This window comes from Ursus arctos, unplaced genomic scaffold (genome assembly GCF_023065955.2).
Source record: "Ursus arctos isolate Adak ecotype North America unplaced genomic scaffold, UrsArc2.0 scaffold_20, whole genome shotgun sequence".
Taxonomy (NCBI): domain Eukaryota; kingdom Metazoa; phylum Chordata; class Mammalia; order Carnivora; family Ursidae; genus Ursus; species Ursus arctos.
The window spans coordinates 35,933,514-35,951,953 of record NW_026622875.1 but is presented as its reverse complement, the minus strand read 5'-3'; positions in this window follow the sequence as shown (position 1 = coordinate 35,951,953).

The following is an 18,440-nucleotide window of genomic DNA, read 5'->3' as shown; positions in this document are numbered from 1 at the left end:
CAGCATCTAGATGTTCCTTATTCATGTGGAAAGGAAACTTCCTTTATACCATGAATTGGGAAGTGTAAAATATATGTTGGTTTAATATTTTCAAAAATAGCATCCTCCTAACATGAGGGACCTATAGTGTTATCATCTACCAATTGCTAGATAAGAAAGGAATTATACCGAGATAGAGAATGTCTTCCTTGTCCTGAGGAACCTGAAGCCTAGATGACATATTAAGACCTAGCCACAACAAAACAAGTCTCCACATAGGGCAGTAAGTCAGGGTATCAAATGTGCAATATTGGAATGCATTTAGAGTTGGAGCAGTAGAAGGTCATTTCGAGTTGTAGTATTTAGATAAGGGGGAAGTGATGAGACCCTGAAGGCTGGGTAAAAGTGCTGTAGATAGGGAGAGGGCATTGTGAGTTAGGGTACTATAGGGAGAATGATGGGAAAGTTAGAAAACATAAGTTTATTAATGAGACACAGAGCAGATCCATTTAACGAAGGCTGGGAATTTAGGTTTCTGTGTAAGTAGTAGGAGATTTGGAAAAGCAAATTGAGGCAAAGTTGGCAATAGGCTCAGCTGTGAGTGAGGGACTCCAAATGTTTCTTTAAATATCTGGACTCTGATCTCTAAGCAAAAGAAACCTACTAAAGGTTTTTTTTTTTTTTTTCATTTAATTTACAGTGTATTATTAGTTTCAGAGGTAGAGTTCAGTGATTCATCAGTCCTATATAGTACCCGGTGCTTACGTATTCACGTGCCCTGCCCTCCTTAATGTCCATCACCCAGTTACCCCGTCCCCACCCCCCTCTCCTCCAGCAACCCTCAGTTCGTTTCCTATGATTAAGAGTCTCTTATGGTTTGTCTCCCTCTCTGGTTTTGTCTTATTTTTTTCTCTCTTCCCCTATGGTCCTCTGTTTTGTTTCTTAAATTCCACGTATCATTGAGATCATATGATAATTGTCTTTCTCTGATTGACTTATTTCACTTTGCATAATACCCTCTAGTTCCATCCACATCATTTCAAATAGCATGATTTCATTTTTTTGAAGGCTAAGTAGTCTTCCGTTGTGTGTGTGTGTGTGTGTATGTGTGTGTGTGTGTGTACACATCTTCTTTATCCATTCACCTGTCGATGGACATCTGGGCCCTTTCCATAGTTTGGCTATTGTGGACATTGCTGCTCTAAACATTGGGGTGCAGGTGCTCCTTCAGATCACTACATTTGTATCTTTTGGGTAGATACCTAGTAGTGCAATTGCTGGGTCATAGGGTAGCTCTATTTTCAACTTTTTGAGGAACCTCCATACTGTTTTCCAGAGTTGCTGCACCAGCTTGCATTCCCACCAACAGTGTAAAAGGGTTCCCCTTTCTCCACATTCTTGTCAATATCTGTCATGTCCTGACTTGTTAATTTTAGCTATTCTGACCGGTGTGCGGTGGCATCTCATTGTGAAACCTACTAAAGGTTTTAGTGAGGAAAAATGCCGTAGTAGAAGCAATTCTAGAATACTCCATTTGGAAACAGCGTGCAAGTAAAAAGGAAGCATTTGAGGCGGGAAGAAAGGCTAGTCATGTACAAATCACTCGTTTTGTCAATTGAGTGAACTGAGACAGAGACTCAGTGACATGCCTCGAGCCTCATGGACAATAAAACAAGGAGCAAACATCAAGACTGTTATCCAATCACATTGTACATTTCTATTAATCTGTGCCATTCCCTCCAGGAATTATCTTAGTCAGAATTAAAGTATGTGAAATTTGTGCTCAAGTCCTACCACTTTCTCTTTCCTTCCAATTCCCTCCAGCATTAACACCCTCACCCAGCTCCTTCCTCCTCACCCCACATCACAGTGTCTTAAAGTCTCTTCACAACCTTCCAAAGCCCTGAAAACTGATTTTTGCTAAAGTATAAATGTCTAATAACATTTTGATGAATAATTTCATTCCGAGTTACCTGATTTCAAGATTTAACACAGAGGAATGATACTCTAAATGAAACATCAACAAGACTTGTTTTGGTAAAGAAACATTTACCTGAAGAGCCTGAAAACACAGGCACGTAGGGGGCCTCCTATTCATGACTGTCCCCATTTGTGGAAAATCACCCCAGAAATATATTTATACTCTATTGTCCTATCAATATAGGAGACAAAGTAATGCTAGAGAGAGTGAGAGGAAAGAGAATAGGTTTGCAGCTCACAGGGAATGCTGGTGGGTCAAGCTGTGAAAATAACTTGCAAACCTCACAAGTTATTACTGCAGCAATGAAGTATGGCATTGGATCATTGTACAGCAAGCTTCCTGAGTCTTTGGATATTGTTTTCTCATAAAAAAAAAAAAGCAGTAATTCTTGTTTTTTCAAGAGTAAATAATGGAAACAATCTTTGGGTTGAGGAGGAGGCCTCCCCCAGAAAGGATAAAGTTCAGTCTACAGACAGATCCATAGTTTTGGTGCCAGATCCATAATTTTGGTGGTCAGCAAAGGGAAGTATCCAAAAGAGTGGTTTAGTCATCAAAAAATTACATTTAAGTAACTACATTGGATCAAATCTCATTATAGTCAAATCTCATTATAGGAAAGATTATTTTGCTAAAAACTCTGTATAAATATTTGCTATGATTTTGTGGATTTGCATTTACCCAAACCAGCACAATTTTCATCTGAACATCCATTATCATATTAATGTAGACTTTTCTTCATCTCTGACACCTCCAGAAAAAATAAGCTTAGTGGAAAAAGGAGAAGTCATAATTCCCTCCTGTTGGGTGTTGAGCTCTGTGGTCTACCTTTGTCCAATACTTGTCATGACTATTAGAAAATGAGCCAAACTTCTGAATGAACAGAATTGACATGGGTCTTCTTTAATTTCGGAGTTACCAACAGGCTCCCTGCTTCCCAAGCATTTCTCCTACCCCCATCCCAATTATGTTGCTGCTTAAAATACCACGTACCTTATAACAAACCCATCTCCCCAACTTGTCATAAACCTAATAGTCAACTTTCTTGCCAGTGACCTTTGGACAATTTGAAAGGATACTAGTTTATAAAAATTCTCAATCTCCAGTTAAAAACCATAACAGTGCCCTTTAACCTAATTCAATGGCTCAAGAAAGTAATAGAGTAACATTTCTTGGCTGAATCAATACTGCATTAAAGAAAGGTGCTATCACTGAAAAGTTATGAATACAAATCAGCTCAATGATGTATTAGTGTCATTGCTTGCTGTCTCTTTCAGTTTGCTTGCATTACTGAATATAAGCAGGAAAGAACCCTTCTCATGTTTAGATTTGTCAGTGAGATCCAATTGGTATTCCATTCTGCCCTGTGTAAAGGTGTTTTACATCTTCTGTTCAAAACACTGCAGATACAAAGGAAGCAACCTCACTATCAGAACTCCCATTGAAGGCTCTTTAGTATTGGTTAGTCCATTCTCAAGGAATTCATGTTTTAGAAACCATTTAGTAACTTATTTATCAAAGAAGGCAAATTAGTCCTGCCGAGACTCTCTTTGCTTTGTGACCCAGGAAGGCACAGAGCAAATTTTTCAAGGTTACTTAGTACCAAGTTAGATATAATTTTCAAAAATTAGACTTTTAAAAAAGTCCACATCCTTGATTGATAAGAACTCTTACATATCAAGAAGGAAGAGACAAACATCTAAACAGAAATCATAATACCCTGCAGTAATGTTTCTGGATTCTGGAGATAGAACTGTTGAAATTCTGGCTGTAGTACTTACTAATTTGGCATCTTGAACAAGTTACTTAACTTCTTTGACTTTCAATTCCTTCAGCTACAGAATAGGGCTAGAGATACCTATGTGTCAATGTTTTTGTTTGTTTGTTTTTAAATATTTATTTATTTATCCGACAGAGAGAGAGAGCCAGCGAGAGAGGAAATACAAGCAGACTGAGCGGGAGAGGAAGAAGCAGTCTCCCAGCGGAGGAGCCTGATGTGGGGCTCGATCCCAGAATGCCAGGATCACATCCCGAGCCGAAGGCAGAGGCTTAACAACTGAGCCACCCAGGCACCCCTATGTGTCAATGTTTTAGAGTGTGAATTAAATAATATAAAGTCTATGTTAAATAATATAAAGTCTAGCTCCTTGAATAACAAATGGTAAATGTTCAACAAATATCAATCCCCTTTCCTTAGATCAGCGCTGGTTTCCTTAAAATACTGTCTATCTACGCTTAATAGGCAGGAGGTCATGTAAAGACGTATCTTACCATTTTCGATATTTGTCACAGTGTTGGACACATGCTAGGCTATTTACAAATACCCCACGATTGATCAGTTGATGGGTGTGCTAAGTTAGAGTGAGGCAGGGTTAAAGAACCCAGTCCCTTGGACCTCACCACACTGTATTAAGCCATTTGAGTGAGGAGCACAATGCTTAGAAGCCTATTGCTTCTGAAAGAAAATGCCTGTCAATACAGTCAAATTCACACCCCAGACTTACACTGCTATCCTCCACTCTCCGCTTTCCTTCTTCTAAACACGATTAGATTTCTTCAAGTATCTGGCAGGCTGCCTCTAAAGCAGAAAAACCCTGGATGATATTTACCAAGCCATAATAAGAGATAACACACAACTTCCAGATGTCCCTTGTATTGGCAAATGGAAGTGTTGAAAACACTCAAAAGATAAAAACTAAAGGAATTTAGTATTTTTCCCAAATTGGCAACACAAATTGAAAAAATGACATTATGAGACCAATTTGAACATGGAACAGAAAAATCTATCAAAATATGGCACTGAATTCTTCTTTGGGAACCCATTATAAGCCAGAAGTTTTTGTGAAAAAAGCCTCTATCTTTCAACATAATGAACCCTCCACATTTCAGCCTAACTCCTCAGAGGAGAAACACATGCACACACGTCTAGAGACTGCCTGATGTGAAGTGAGAGCAGATGGACAAAGTTGTTTCGTACCAACTATGTTCCTACCACTACAGTACAGCTTGGAGGCAAAAAGGTAAGACATGGTCCTTGTCATGGAGGATATTATACACCAGTCGGCAGGCACATAAACATGTAAATGAAATGAAGAATTACAGGCACCTTTATAGATATTGGATCAGGTTACAGCAGGTGCACAGAAAAAGAAAGGGTCGATTAATTCTACCAGTGAAGGGGGAGGGAGGAGGCTTAAATGGTTTATCTTGAGATTAATCTCTAAAGGTGAGCAGGTCCTCTCAAACCTTGCTATTCAATTTGGTCTATAGACCAGCAACATCACGTCAGAGCTTGCTGGAAGTGCAAAACTCAGGCCTCACTGCAGATCTCCTGAATCAGAATGCATTTTTACATTTTAACAAAATCTCCAGAAGATTCTTGGTCACATAAACCTTTGAGAAGTGCTAGTATAAAGCAGTTTCTGAGGATGTTAGAGGCAGGAAACTGATTGCAGTAGGTTGATTAAATGAGATATTAAGATAGTGCAGGCCAAGAATTAAAAAACTAGGGTCCATAATCCAAATCCAGCCCACATATGTACTTTGTTAGGACTGTACAGTGTTTTAAACATTGAGATATTTCAAATGGAAATCCAGATTTCCTGCTTTTCTTGGAAAATAAAATCAGATGTTTTAGCCAAACTGGACCCCCACTCCCACAGGACAGCAAAGGGCAGAATAGTGTCAGTTTCAGACAAAGGTAAGCCCACGATTACCTTACACTCGGCCCTCTTTGCTCATTGTCATTCCTGCCTCTCTGGTCTCCAGCAGACATTTGAGACTGTGACCCTTGGAAGCAACTCTGCTTTAAAGAAACTGATCAAGGACTGAAGGGAAAGAAAGAAGCAGCTAAAGTGGGATATAGAGTTGTAAAGGAATTCTTTCTCTGAACATGTTTTAGGCTATGAAGGAAGTGTCTATAGAAAAAGCGAGGGTAGAAATGTGGGAGAGAGGGATAAGGAGCGCAATTCTGGAAGAGAAAAGGAGATCAAATAAAGAGCGCAGGCTTAGGCTCCTTCTTCCCCTGGGGAAGAATGGAAGCAGACAAGGTGGTTCAGATATAATTTTCCAGCTTACACAGAAGACTAAAGAGTTGCTGCCTGAACTAACCCCAGCTGCAATGAGAGTCCCAGGAATGAGAAAGTGGACGTCTGGTTGGGCCTCCATTTGCAGGAGAAATGCAGAAGAAGGTCAAGCAGGTACAGATGTGAAGGGGGTTAAGAGTGGCTGAAGTGACCTACCAAGAGGTCCCGAGCACTGCAAATGAACACAAAACAAAAACAAAAACCCACCAAAACTCCGGAAGTGATAATAAACTTGAAGAAGAAAGAGGGACTAGAAGAGCTAGAAGTTCTGTGGCTCAAGAACGAGGGATTTAAAGAGCCAGCCAGTAGTTGCTGGTGGAGTCAGGATTTCAACGCAGGGCATCTGACTGCAAAATCTATACTCTTTTTGCTATAACCCTCCATCTCTACGAGTAACGTAGAAACACAAGGATCGGCCTCCACTTTTCTGACCTGGGGCAAGCAGGGTCTATGTGCCCTGGAAGCCTTGCTGGGAATCACCTGGAAGTCAACCACATGTGGTTCAAGAAGCTGGCTGCTTTTACTTCTGTTGCTTCTTCTGCTTCCCTTTGATTCCTGATTTCTTCATGTCAGCTGTTTTTGATATTCTATTAAAGTCTCCAAAGTAAGACAAGAGCAGGGGTATTTATATATCACCATCTCTAAACCTAACAGTTCAAAAGAGGACAAATAAACAACTGCTGTATAAGTTCCATGTGTTGTTGAAGGGACAGACCTGTCAACACCCATATTTCTGGCTTCAAATTACCACCTTTGTATTTGTAAAAGACTCTGTTGTGCCTCCTGTGGGTATTCATTCAACTATCACGATGATAACAATAACCATTATTTTTACTCTTTCTATTAACACTGAAACATTTGAGACTTCGGAATGTAAACACCAAAAATACTACCCGGAGAGTGGGCCATCTGAAAATCAAGAAGTGATTTTAAATATATACTAAATCCCATCTTACATCAGTGATTACTACTGCCATTAAAACTACTATTTGTAATTGCATAGTGATTTTTTTTCAAGTGACTTTCTCATGCTTCATTTTACTTCATTCAGTTCACATAAGTGAAAATATAGTAAGTTTATTACCATGGATTCAGTTCTTCTTAGCTAATTCTGTCATTGTTATATTATGGCTGAATTTTAAAGAGAACTTCTTCAAGTGTTCATCAAAAATAACCATCTGGAAAGTATTTGCAATATCAGTCTCATTTTTCTATATTTTAAACATTGAACCAAATGACTCATATTGACATTCCTAGTCTCTTTTCTTGGTGTCCACCAAATGCGTAGATTCCTTCCTAATGCAGACTGACAAGCGACCTGATTTGGATTGATTTGGACAACCCACCTCCTGCCCAAGACCCTGCTATGTAAAGTTAAAATAGGCATAAAATACAGTTCCTGCATTCAGAGATCTTACAATGCAGCACTAAAAATTAAATATGTCTATAAACAAGAGCGTAGATGGGCAGGGCTTCTGCCCCCCCCCCCACCAGTCTCTTTCCCTAATGACTACTCTGCTTCTCATCCTCCAGTATATTCTATACTGGCTTCTGTCATAGCACCCAGGGGTTGCAGACTAACACCCTCAGAATCCAAAGAAAGCAAATGTAAGAATGTGTTATTGAGTTGCTACTATAGGTAATTGGTGCTCAATTCTCTGGAATCTTCTGAGAACATTTATGAACTATATTGGGGGTACAAAGAAGAAGCATTTATCCATGGGTTTCTGCCCACCACTGTTCATGGGTAACCCTATAGGAATTCACTCAGCCACACTCCATATTCCACATATGTGAATGCTGAGCAGATGTTCTTCTCCTTAATATCAAAAGATCTTACAGGGGAGGAAACAAGAGGTATGTAGCATGGGTGCAAAGCAAGACACTATCAGGGTTGCTTCTACATGGAACCAGTCAGATTCTACTTGGACCTGGTCACCTGGCAGTGCCTGGGATAAGCAGTAGGACTGAGAATGCAGCACACAAAATCACAGGCATGATCATGAACAATTTACCAAATGGTTCCCCAGAGAATAGCTCTGATGTGGCTCATAACAGAAAGTACTATAATCTAAAAGAAGAAAATGCTCATATCCAGCATACGTATTTCCTTATATCCACTAAGATTTTCTAGCTAAAATGTGCTGTTTTGACCCTGCCTTATCCCTTTCAGACACCAACCTTTTGACATTCATGACATATTTTTCTGAATAATATTTGATACGGACCCATGTTCCTATCTCCTTTATAAACACAACCAATGAATCCACTTTAATTATCTATCCTATATCCCTCATACAATAATAGGGCTTACAGGCTGATGCAACCAAGCATAGAGCATATTTCAAGCCAAAAATGAAAATGTCTATCTTGCCTTCTTAGTTCATATTCTTCCTCTATTTCCCTCCTAAGTTCCTCCTTTCCAGCCCCACAAAGAAGTGTATTTTCCTCAACTGACCTATTACTCCAATTCCTGAGAAATTAGGTTTGAATAAGAAATGGTAGTTTCCCAACAAATAATATAGTGCTTTAGAGTTAGTTTTTCAATGTAAAAATTATAATCTTACACGAGCAGGGCACAAGTGAGGATTTGTATACTTGTTTATTTACTTTATTGGCTTACTCTGAGTGCAAGAAATTCTTAAATTGAGCCTGGATTTAAGATAAAAGGAGATCCCATGAAGGACTAAACTATGGACCAAAGTGTTCACATCTGGCTCCATCCCCCTAGAGAATGTCTACTCCTAGTGAAAAGATACAAGCAGTTCAAAAGGAGGCTAGTAAGATTTCTTGGATAAAATTCTCAATCTTTGCTGGAAAATGACATTACCAGATGTCTTTCTTTTACTCCTGTATTCCCTAAATAGATCAAAGCTTCAATATAAATAAAAAGGAAAGGGATAGAGAAGGAGGAAATGTCTCTGAACCCTGCTGGGAAACAGGCCCATCAATGATCTTGATGAAGTAAACCAGTGATTTCTCTTAATAAACTGATAACCAACCCTTCTAGAAACCATTTAAAAGCAAGAGGCAGTCAGGTCCATTTTTCTTTCAAAGACTAAGAATTCTTACACATCCGTAAAACATTTTTTAAGAGATTTGCAGTAGGTCCACGAGAAAGTATTTTTATTCCTCACTATTCAAGACAAAACAGTCTCAATTACCTAGAGAACATCTCGCACTGTGTAAGTCCAAACACATTACCCTTCCTCTCCCATGTTCAGGAAGTGTTGGGAGACGAGTGGATAAAGCTCCTGACCCGGCTAAAGTAGAGAAAGAGCAAAGAAAATGAGTGGACTAGGAAGTTTTTCAAAGTGTCCTAAAAACAAAATAAAAATATCTTACTAATATTGCTAAGACCAACTGAAGGTTGCAGAAAGGAGAAACTCCAATTTCCAGTAACCTGCAGGGGAATGAATAGCCTGATAGATTTAATATCTAGTGCCTTCCTAACTAGCTGGAAGGAGGGAAGGAAGAAGGATGGAGGGACATTTTGTCATCACCTACCATGAACCAGATGATACATAACATATTTTCACATTCATTTTCTCATTTTCGTCTACCTAACTATTGTGAGATGGACTGAGTCTCTATCAACAGAAGGCTATGAAATCATAAAGGAAGTCCATTTTTGGAGAAACAAGGCAATAAATCTATGTTAAAGACTAATTCATGAAATAACCTTGAGCCATGCACAAAATCTCCCCATGCCTTGGTACCATCATCATTAAACTGAGGGGTTGGCCTACAGGATATTTAAGCTCTAATATTCAGTGGCTTAAAGACAGATTTCAATAATCTATTATTTGATCCAATTTTCTGTCCCTTCTCCCTTCCACCTCACTGGTGTCATAACATACATTTCATTACGTTATCTCCTTTTATTTATGTAAATTCAAGCATTCCAACTAGAGAGATGAGAGAAGGAATCCCAGGCTCACAGAATGAGAAATTCATTCAAGCACTGGATGGGAGGGGCTACTTCCTCAGAAACTGCACTGACACATGGGACATTCAGGACACTTTTCTTCTAGTCAAACTTTCTGTATTCTCATTTCAGAATAAACGCTCCTGTACACCAATAGTATAATCCCAAGAGCTACTGTGGTCACCTGTTTTAAAGCAAGTTTAAGGTACTACGGTATTGGGTTCCGGAACTTAAAAGTCTTGAACAGGAAACCAGGCTTTCATGAAGAACTATCCATCACAGTAGTGGACCTGGCTCATTCACTCTCCTTTCTTACTCTCCCACAAGACTAAGTCAAATTAATTACTCACACCCAAGCTTCTAAAGCAGAAGCAAATTTACCTCAGGCACTGGGCATGAGAAAGGACACAGATTCTGCCCCTGGACCCAAAGAAGCTAATGTGAATCCTTCAAGGTGAAGCATTCTTCAAGGATGTGGATAGCGGCAGAAGTAGTGATGATGGCTCCTCCTGGTCCACAGACTGGCCATGGAGGTGCCCCCCCCCCCCCACCTCATGGCTGCTATTGTAAGGAGACACTAGAGTTGTATCTGAGAAAAGGAAGATGTAAAAGTCAATAAGAGCAGCCCTGGGGTGTAATATCCAGGGTTCAGTTCTTTTCTCCTATCCTTAGGGTAATAAAAATTATATCAACTAGATTTAATGAATTCTTAGCAAGTGAAAAGCACAGTACTAATTGCTTTACAAGCTTTGTGCCTTATTTAAATCTGTCAATAACCCTATCAAGGAGGTACTATAATTATATGTCTTACAGTGTCATTATTACCCTCACCTTGTAGATAAGAAAACTCAGTATAAAAGAGGCTAAAGCAATGGCCCAAAGTTATATTATTAACACAGGCAATATTAATACTCAGAATCTGTCCTTTAACAAAAATAGTCTTCTTTGCAGACAGAGTCTGATGTCCTAGGTGAAGAAAAGCTATTTCAACAATTAAAGTAAGATCCATTGGACATCTAGCTTGAGGGCTAAGGGTGTACACCAATTAATTCCCTTAATTACCCTAGATGCTGCTCTGATTATTCTTGGACCCTGTATCCCTTTCATCTTAGATTCTCTTTAACTTTAGGGCATAGTAAACAAAGCTGGAATTCTTTATCTTGCCTATTAGTCTGTAGACATGGAAGAATCTGAAGAAACCCTGACTCCAAATGGGAGTTTAAAACGCTGATAGGCCACTGCATATCAAGGCCTCATGAGCTGGCCCAGTGATATATCTGTTAATAATTCTTATGCAGTAGAGGGGATGGAGGGAGAGCCCTATTTGCTGGCTCATTTCTGGCAACTTGTTCAAGTTTTCTTCTTTGAGCTGTCACTCAGGCATCAAATTGCCTACTTTCATGATGCCCTGTGGGAGACTGCAGCTACTTCAGTAAGTGAAAATGTTGCTAGTGGTAATATTACTTTTAAGTCAAACACTAACAATGAATGTGATTTTAAATTGATAGATAAAGCTATATGTGTGTTTATATTATATCGAGAATAAATACATTATATAGTATACAGGGACTAATAAAGGATAGAGTTAGACATAGATATACATTGTCAGGGTTCAAATCCCAACTATCAGTTTCCAAGTCAGATTACATGCACTTCCTAAACTTCCAAATCTGCACAATGGGACTATGGTAATGATGATATTAAGAGGGCTTAAAATGAAGACATTTGGAGTTTGACCATAGCAAACTCCCGTGGCTCCCTGAAACCCGCCCCACAAGTTTGGTCTGCATGTTGTGCGACGTCCTACACCCCGTTCTACCGCAGGATGTTTCACAGACTTTCACGCTTAGGATATGGTTTGTGTCCAAGTATCTGTTCTGTAGGATCAGTGTGATTTTAGCATTATCTTTATCTTTGACATACTGATGCTCAATGTTGGAGAAGACACTACTGCACTGAGTATTAGCCCTGAGCAAGGATAAAAGGAGAACCTTGATCCAAAGAGGAATTATTGAATGTGCCGATTGGCTAAGGCGAATATGCAGTTCTCTCAAGGACCTGAAGATAAGATTTTGAATGAAATCCTAAAACCAATAATTAGATTATTTACCCTCTCCCCTCTCTTACCAGTGGTTCCCAATGTTATGAGATATGAGATAACATGACTATTGGAAGACGCTGAATTCGGAGGGAATATATAAGGAGAGATTTGCTGTACATGAATAAGGAGTTGCAGCACTACTGCTCGTGGAAGGCATTCAGGCCATCTGACAGGGCAGCTGTATTCAACTCCACTTATTAGGGACCTAAGGGATCTAAGCCTGATGTCAGAGTATCCAATATTTTCAAGAGTCACAAATCAAAATTGATGTGCAAAATCTCGAAGTTTTTAAAATACTGACAGCCATGTAAAATGGTTTTTTAAAATACTGTGAAAAACCAAATACTTATGTCAGCAAACCAGACTCAGCCTAGCATTGCTGGTTCCAACCTCTGATATCAATTGTTGTAAAGGATTATTTCCCTGAGCCGAGTGTGAGGGGATGTCTGTGTGCATTGTGAGGGGAATTAATCTCTCATATGCTGCGAGGATAATTGCCTCTTTCACTATGTGAAACTGCAGAAATCATGACTGTTGAAAGGGTTCCTGATACGAATTTCAAACAATGCCTACATTCTTAGTTCTAAGAGAAGCAAGAGAGATCCCTCCACAAAATATCGAACAGTACCTGGCACATACAGTAGATTCTACAAACATTTGTTTAGTTCCTTCTTTGAGCTATTATGATACCTTTCCAATCAACCCTTGAAAGAGTCACTCATAAATGTCTACCATAACTACTTAAGTCTCCTCTGGAAAGAGAATTGTAGGTTCGCCAGTAAATCATTCTATGATAGCAGGTTTGAGATTAGACTTCTCTATGTGACTAGAAAATTAGCAGGGTAGCTTTTCATTAGACTTATAAATAGTAGAACTCAGCCTACAACTGCCTACCTTTTGTCAGCAACAGGGAGAGGGCTGTGCTCGAGACACCTCAGTTCCCTTTCTTGTGTTTTAAGGGAAATACAACTTCCATCCCAAATGCCAATCAACTGATGTGGAACGTGCGGATAGCATCCTTTCCCAAGGATAGATGTCTAATTATATGTTCAATTAGTATCAAGCCACTTCACGGAAGTTTCTGCGATGTCCCAAGTTATCACAGCAAAATGATGAACCAGCCTTAGGAGCAACCTAAGGGTAGGGACGTACCAGATATTAGCAGATATTAGCACAAACAAGTGCTCAAAGTCTGAAATATTTTGAACCCAGAATGAGGTTGCAATAATGAAGACAAAGGTGAGAGAGATAAAAATAGAGAGAGAAAGAGAAAGAGAGGAAGAAAAGAGAAAGAGAGAGAGAGAGAGATTGATGTCAATTGTTTTTCCAAAACGGAAATGATTCTGGTTGGTTTCTTATTTGTTTGTGGTGAGCTCAAATTCTCTGAAATTATAAAAGATGGTCTGCGTGCGATAGTCCTGTGTCCCTGGGAAAACCTGCAATTTCCTTTCAGCTTTCATTTCCATTTAGAGTTGAATAAGTCCATCCCACCAGAATTTTCAGCAAAATGGCAGAAAGACATTCATCTTTGTGAGTGCCAGAAAAGAAATGAAATGAAAGGCGAAAGGCTACTCCCAACAAATAACTTTTTGAACAGGCCCACAGAATGGAGGGATTGGGTGGATCTAACTTAACATTCTGTCTTTTAATCGCAGGTGAATTGGCTTGAAGAGAAGTGTATGTGGTAAGCACCTAACAGCTAAACGCCATCAGTTTTTTGGTAAATGTGCTGAACCCAAACCTATGCCTGCTGATTTCATCATATTTTCCCATAAGCAGCTGAAATGTGGCCAAAGGCAGAAAACGTATCTGCTACTAAATCAGAAGTTGACATATGAGCGAGGCTACAAGGAAGGCTGCGACTGTAGCATATTTCATTTTCATGTGACCGTGGAAGTCAGTCTCTTTGGATGCACCTAAGACAAGGGAGCACGTGTAAAATCTAAGTCCATAGATAACCCAATGACACTCACAGCTAATAGTCTCACCTATCTTTGGAAATACACCTTCTCCTTTTTGAGTTCAGCAGGTCCTAGGAAACATTCCATACTGCTGGCTAATGTCCTACAATGTGCTTTCCGCCCAATTTTTCTACCAAAACCATCCTGTTGGGAGTCAGAGAAGATCTAGTGATCCCTAAATTCAAAAACCTTTTCTGACCTTGACTTTTATTGGTTCTGTCTCCTATTCGATCCAGTTGCTCATTTCTTCCTTCCTCAGGTTTCCTCTTTTCCTGGCTTCCCTGATAATACTGGTTTTCTTTTTCTCTCTGAGCACTTATTCTTTGTCTTCTCCTGACTCCTCCTGTGGCAACCTACACATGTTCTGCCATCAGTCACAGCAATAACAATAGTTAATATTCATTGACTTTTAAAAACTCTATTATCTTATTCAGTCCTCACATCCTCTCTATGAGGTAGGGGTCATTACCCCCATTATGTACATATGGAAACTGATCCCTGAAGGTTAAATAACATGCCCAAAGACAGAAAGTAAGAGGCAGGATTGATTTTAACCCAAGTCGATCACACCTCATATACTTAACCTCTATCTTGTAATGCCTCCCCCCACCCTTTTAAGGATCATAAATCCTTTCCTATCCCTTCTCTGAATTCCAAATCTCATTTTCTCCTACCACAGCTTTCCAGGGTATCAAGCTTGCCCAGGTTTTTACATGCTCAGCATCTCCATTAGATGTCCTCCTACCCCTCAAATTGAATAACAAATTTGAGCTCATTTTCTCTACCCAATCTCCCTATATCCCAATTCCTGTTAATAGTATTTACCCAATGAAGCAGTTTGGTACAATATGCCTGGTAAACTATTGTGTTCTTGTATCATGAAGAAAGGGTCTCATTAAAACTACTCAACTACTATGAAGAAAATAATCAGAATGGTGCTCTAGCCAGTGAGCTAGTTGTTGGCCGTTTATTGAATTCAGGATGGCCCTAGAAAACACTGAACTAATTCCAACTCAAATAGGGGACTTTAAACTACGCCCAGAATGAGGGAGGATGAATAAGTATATAAATTGGGCAGTTCTGCCCCCAACCTCTACAAATCAGGCAGCCCCAGGCAGTACAAGTCCAGGCCAAAACCTACAGAGGTCAGCTAAGAGCCAGCCAGATTTAGAATGGAATCAGTTAAATGGCCATTCGTCTTGTAGCATTCTCTCCCAAGTCGGGCCAAAATGACAAAGTCACCTGATCAAGAATGTTGCAAGCAAATCATCTATGAGGCTAGCAGCCATAGCTCCCAAGGCAGAAGCTAGAGTTGGCTCACATGAATTAAAAAATTTTTAAACAAATCAGTGAATACTGCATTGCATCTAAAAATGCTTTGTACTGTGTATTGACATAATCTAGTTATTCAACCATTCTGGAAAGCATTTTGGAGCAAGTATGAAAACCCATAAAAATATTCAGATTTTTTAAGGTAGTTAAGCTCCTTCTGAAGAGTTACAAATGATGTAACTAAGAGGGAAAATACATAGATATAATTTAGGCATCTTGGCGACATCAGTTAATGATACTAAAGATTAGAAAATAACCTAGATGGCCAAAAAAAGGGAAATACTTAATTAAACATGGCAAGATACTTGCTGGGAAGCTATTTTTAAAAAATAATCATCATCATTTCACAGGCAGAGTTAGCAAAATGTTTTTTAAAAATATGATTTGAGAGGTGAAAAAAGTAAAATACAAAATTACATCTATGACATGATTAAAACTACATAAAAAGTATACTTCATGTGAAAGAGTATGAAAAAATCTTATAGTGGCAGAATTGTAGGTGTTTTTAAAATTTAATTTTTAACTAAAAGGCAACCTCCTGAATGGGAGAAGATATCTGCAAATGACAATTTAAAAGTGGGCAGAAGACATGAACAGACATTTCTCCAAAGAGGACACACAGGTGGCCAACAGACTCATGAAAAGATGCTCAACGTCAAACATCATCAGGAAATGCAAATCAAAACCACAATGAGCTATCATATCAAAAACACAAGAAACAACAATGTTGGTGAGGATGTGGAGAAATAGGAACCCTCTTGCATTGTTGGTGGGAATGAAAACTGGTGCAGCTACCATGGAAAACAGTAAGGAGTGTCCTTAAAAAGTTAAAAATAGAACTACACTACAATCCAGTAATCACACTACTGGGTATTTACCCAAAAAGTACAAAAACACTAATTAAAAGGTATACATGCACCCTATTTTTCTAGCAGCATTATTTACAATAGCCAAATTATGGAAGCAGCCCAACTGTTCATCAATAGATGAATGGATAAAGAAAAATATATATATATATATATGAGAAAAACAAATACCATATGATTTCACTCATATGTGGAATGCAAGAAACAAATAAATAAACAAAGGAAGAAAAGAGAGAGAGAGAGAAAGAAAGAAACCAAGAAACAGACTCTTAACTATAGAGAACAAACTAACGGTTACCAGAGGGGAGGCGGGTGGGAAGATAGGTGAAGTGGGCAATGGGGATTAAAGAGTGCACCTGTTATGGCGAGTATGAGTGATGTGTGGAGTTGTTGAGTCACTGTTTTGTACACCTGAAACTAATGTGACACTGTATGTTAACTATACAGGGATTAAAATAGAATAAAACAAAATAAGAATTTGTAATAAGATTTAAAAAAAAAAGACCACCATTCAAATAAACATAATGCTAGTTGTATGACACAATTACTATATAAGCACCCAGGTCAGTCCCAACCAAGAAATATTCCTTTAAAAGCCCTGGGTAATCTAGATAATTGACCATGAGTGACCCTGCTTTTCCCTTTCTAAGTCCCAATCCCATTACTATGCTTTCTGTGTGGTTTTTGTTGCTGCTATTTTTAAGTACTGCTGGAAAATACTTTATTATTTTGTTCTAATTCTTTTGAGTATAGTTGACACACAGGGTTGCATTGGTTTCAGTTGTGCCACGTGGTGATTCAGCTTCTCTATGCATTATGTTCTGCTCACCACAAGTGTAGCTACCACCCGCCACAACACTATTACAATATCATTGACTATATTCCCTATGTTGTGCCTTTCATTCCCATGACTTATTCATTCCATAATTGGAAGCTCAGCTCTCCCACCCCCGTGCCCATTTTGCCCCTCCCCCAACTCTACTCTATGTTTTAAATTGCCAATAAAAAGTGAACCTGCCAAACCCTTAGCCACTCTGCCCATGGGCTCTGATAAAGGCAGAACCCTCAGCAGAAGTCTCTCTCCCTCTCAATCTCAATCTCTCTGTCTCTCTCTCTCTCTCTCTGAGACCTCCCAGGATAGCCATTGGACAGGCCATGTGCCCTCCAAGACCTGTGAATAATAAACTTTGCTTTTTTCAAGTTGAAAAAAATGGGGCGGGGGGTACCTGGGTGGGTACCTGGGTGGCTCAGTTGGTTGAGGGTCCAATTCCTGGTTTTGGCTCAGGTCATGATATCAGGATCATGAGATCGAGCCCGCATCCAGCTCCGCACACGTCCTAAAGTCTACTTGAGATTCTCTCCCTCTGCCCCTTCCCCACCAGCTCTCACACTCTGTCTCTGTCTCTGTCTCTCCAAAATAAAATAAGTTAAATATTTAAAAAATTTTTAAATTTTCATTTTCTTTCATGCTGTCATTAGGTTTGTTTGCACAACAAATTTTCATTTGTAAATAACTGGTGTTCACCTGTCAAAATGCAGCCCCAAAATAGTTGCAGGGAGCTTTGCAGATGCGGCTGAACTCTCTTCATTTCCCTCCTCCCAGGTTTCCCATCACCATTTGAAATTGCTGCTTGGCACAAGATTGATTTCATTCTAAAAACATGGGTAGCTTCTGAGGTCATCCGAATAAAGCAACCAGAAAAATGGAAGGGTGACATTTGGAATGAGACTGTAAAATGACTGAAAGATAACATTCCCACTCCCACGGAGGCATTTTCTACCTTATCTACTGCTTATCATGAACCAGTATCACCTGGATGCAACCATTAATTTGCCTTGTGCCCTTGGACAAGGTATCCACCTTCTGTTTCCTTGTCTACAGTGCATGCGAACAAGTACATGCACAGAAGCAGGTGCTGATCTGTAAGGTCTTGTCCTAATCTAGCCTCCTATAATTGCTCTGTCATCCTCATGAAAATGGAATATAGACTTCTGGAGGAAGAATAAATTGACACAACCTTTCCCGAGGGCAACTTGGCAATATATATCAAGAGCCTTAAAAATGCCCATACTCTTTGACATAGCAATTCCATCTGTTTTTTTTCCCCCAAGGAAATAATCAAGGATGCCCACAAAGATTTGTGAACCAGGAAATTTACCTTATGCATAATGACAAGAAAGAAAAGAAAAGAAAAGAAAAGAAAAGAAAA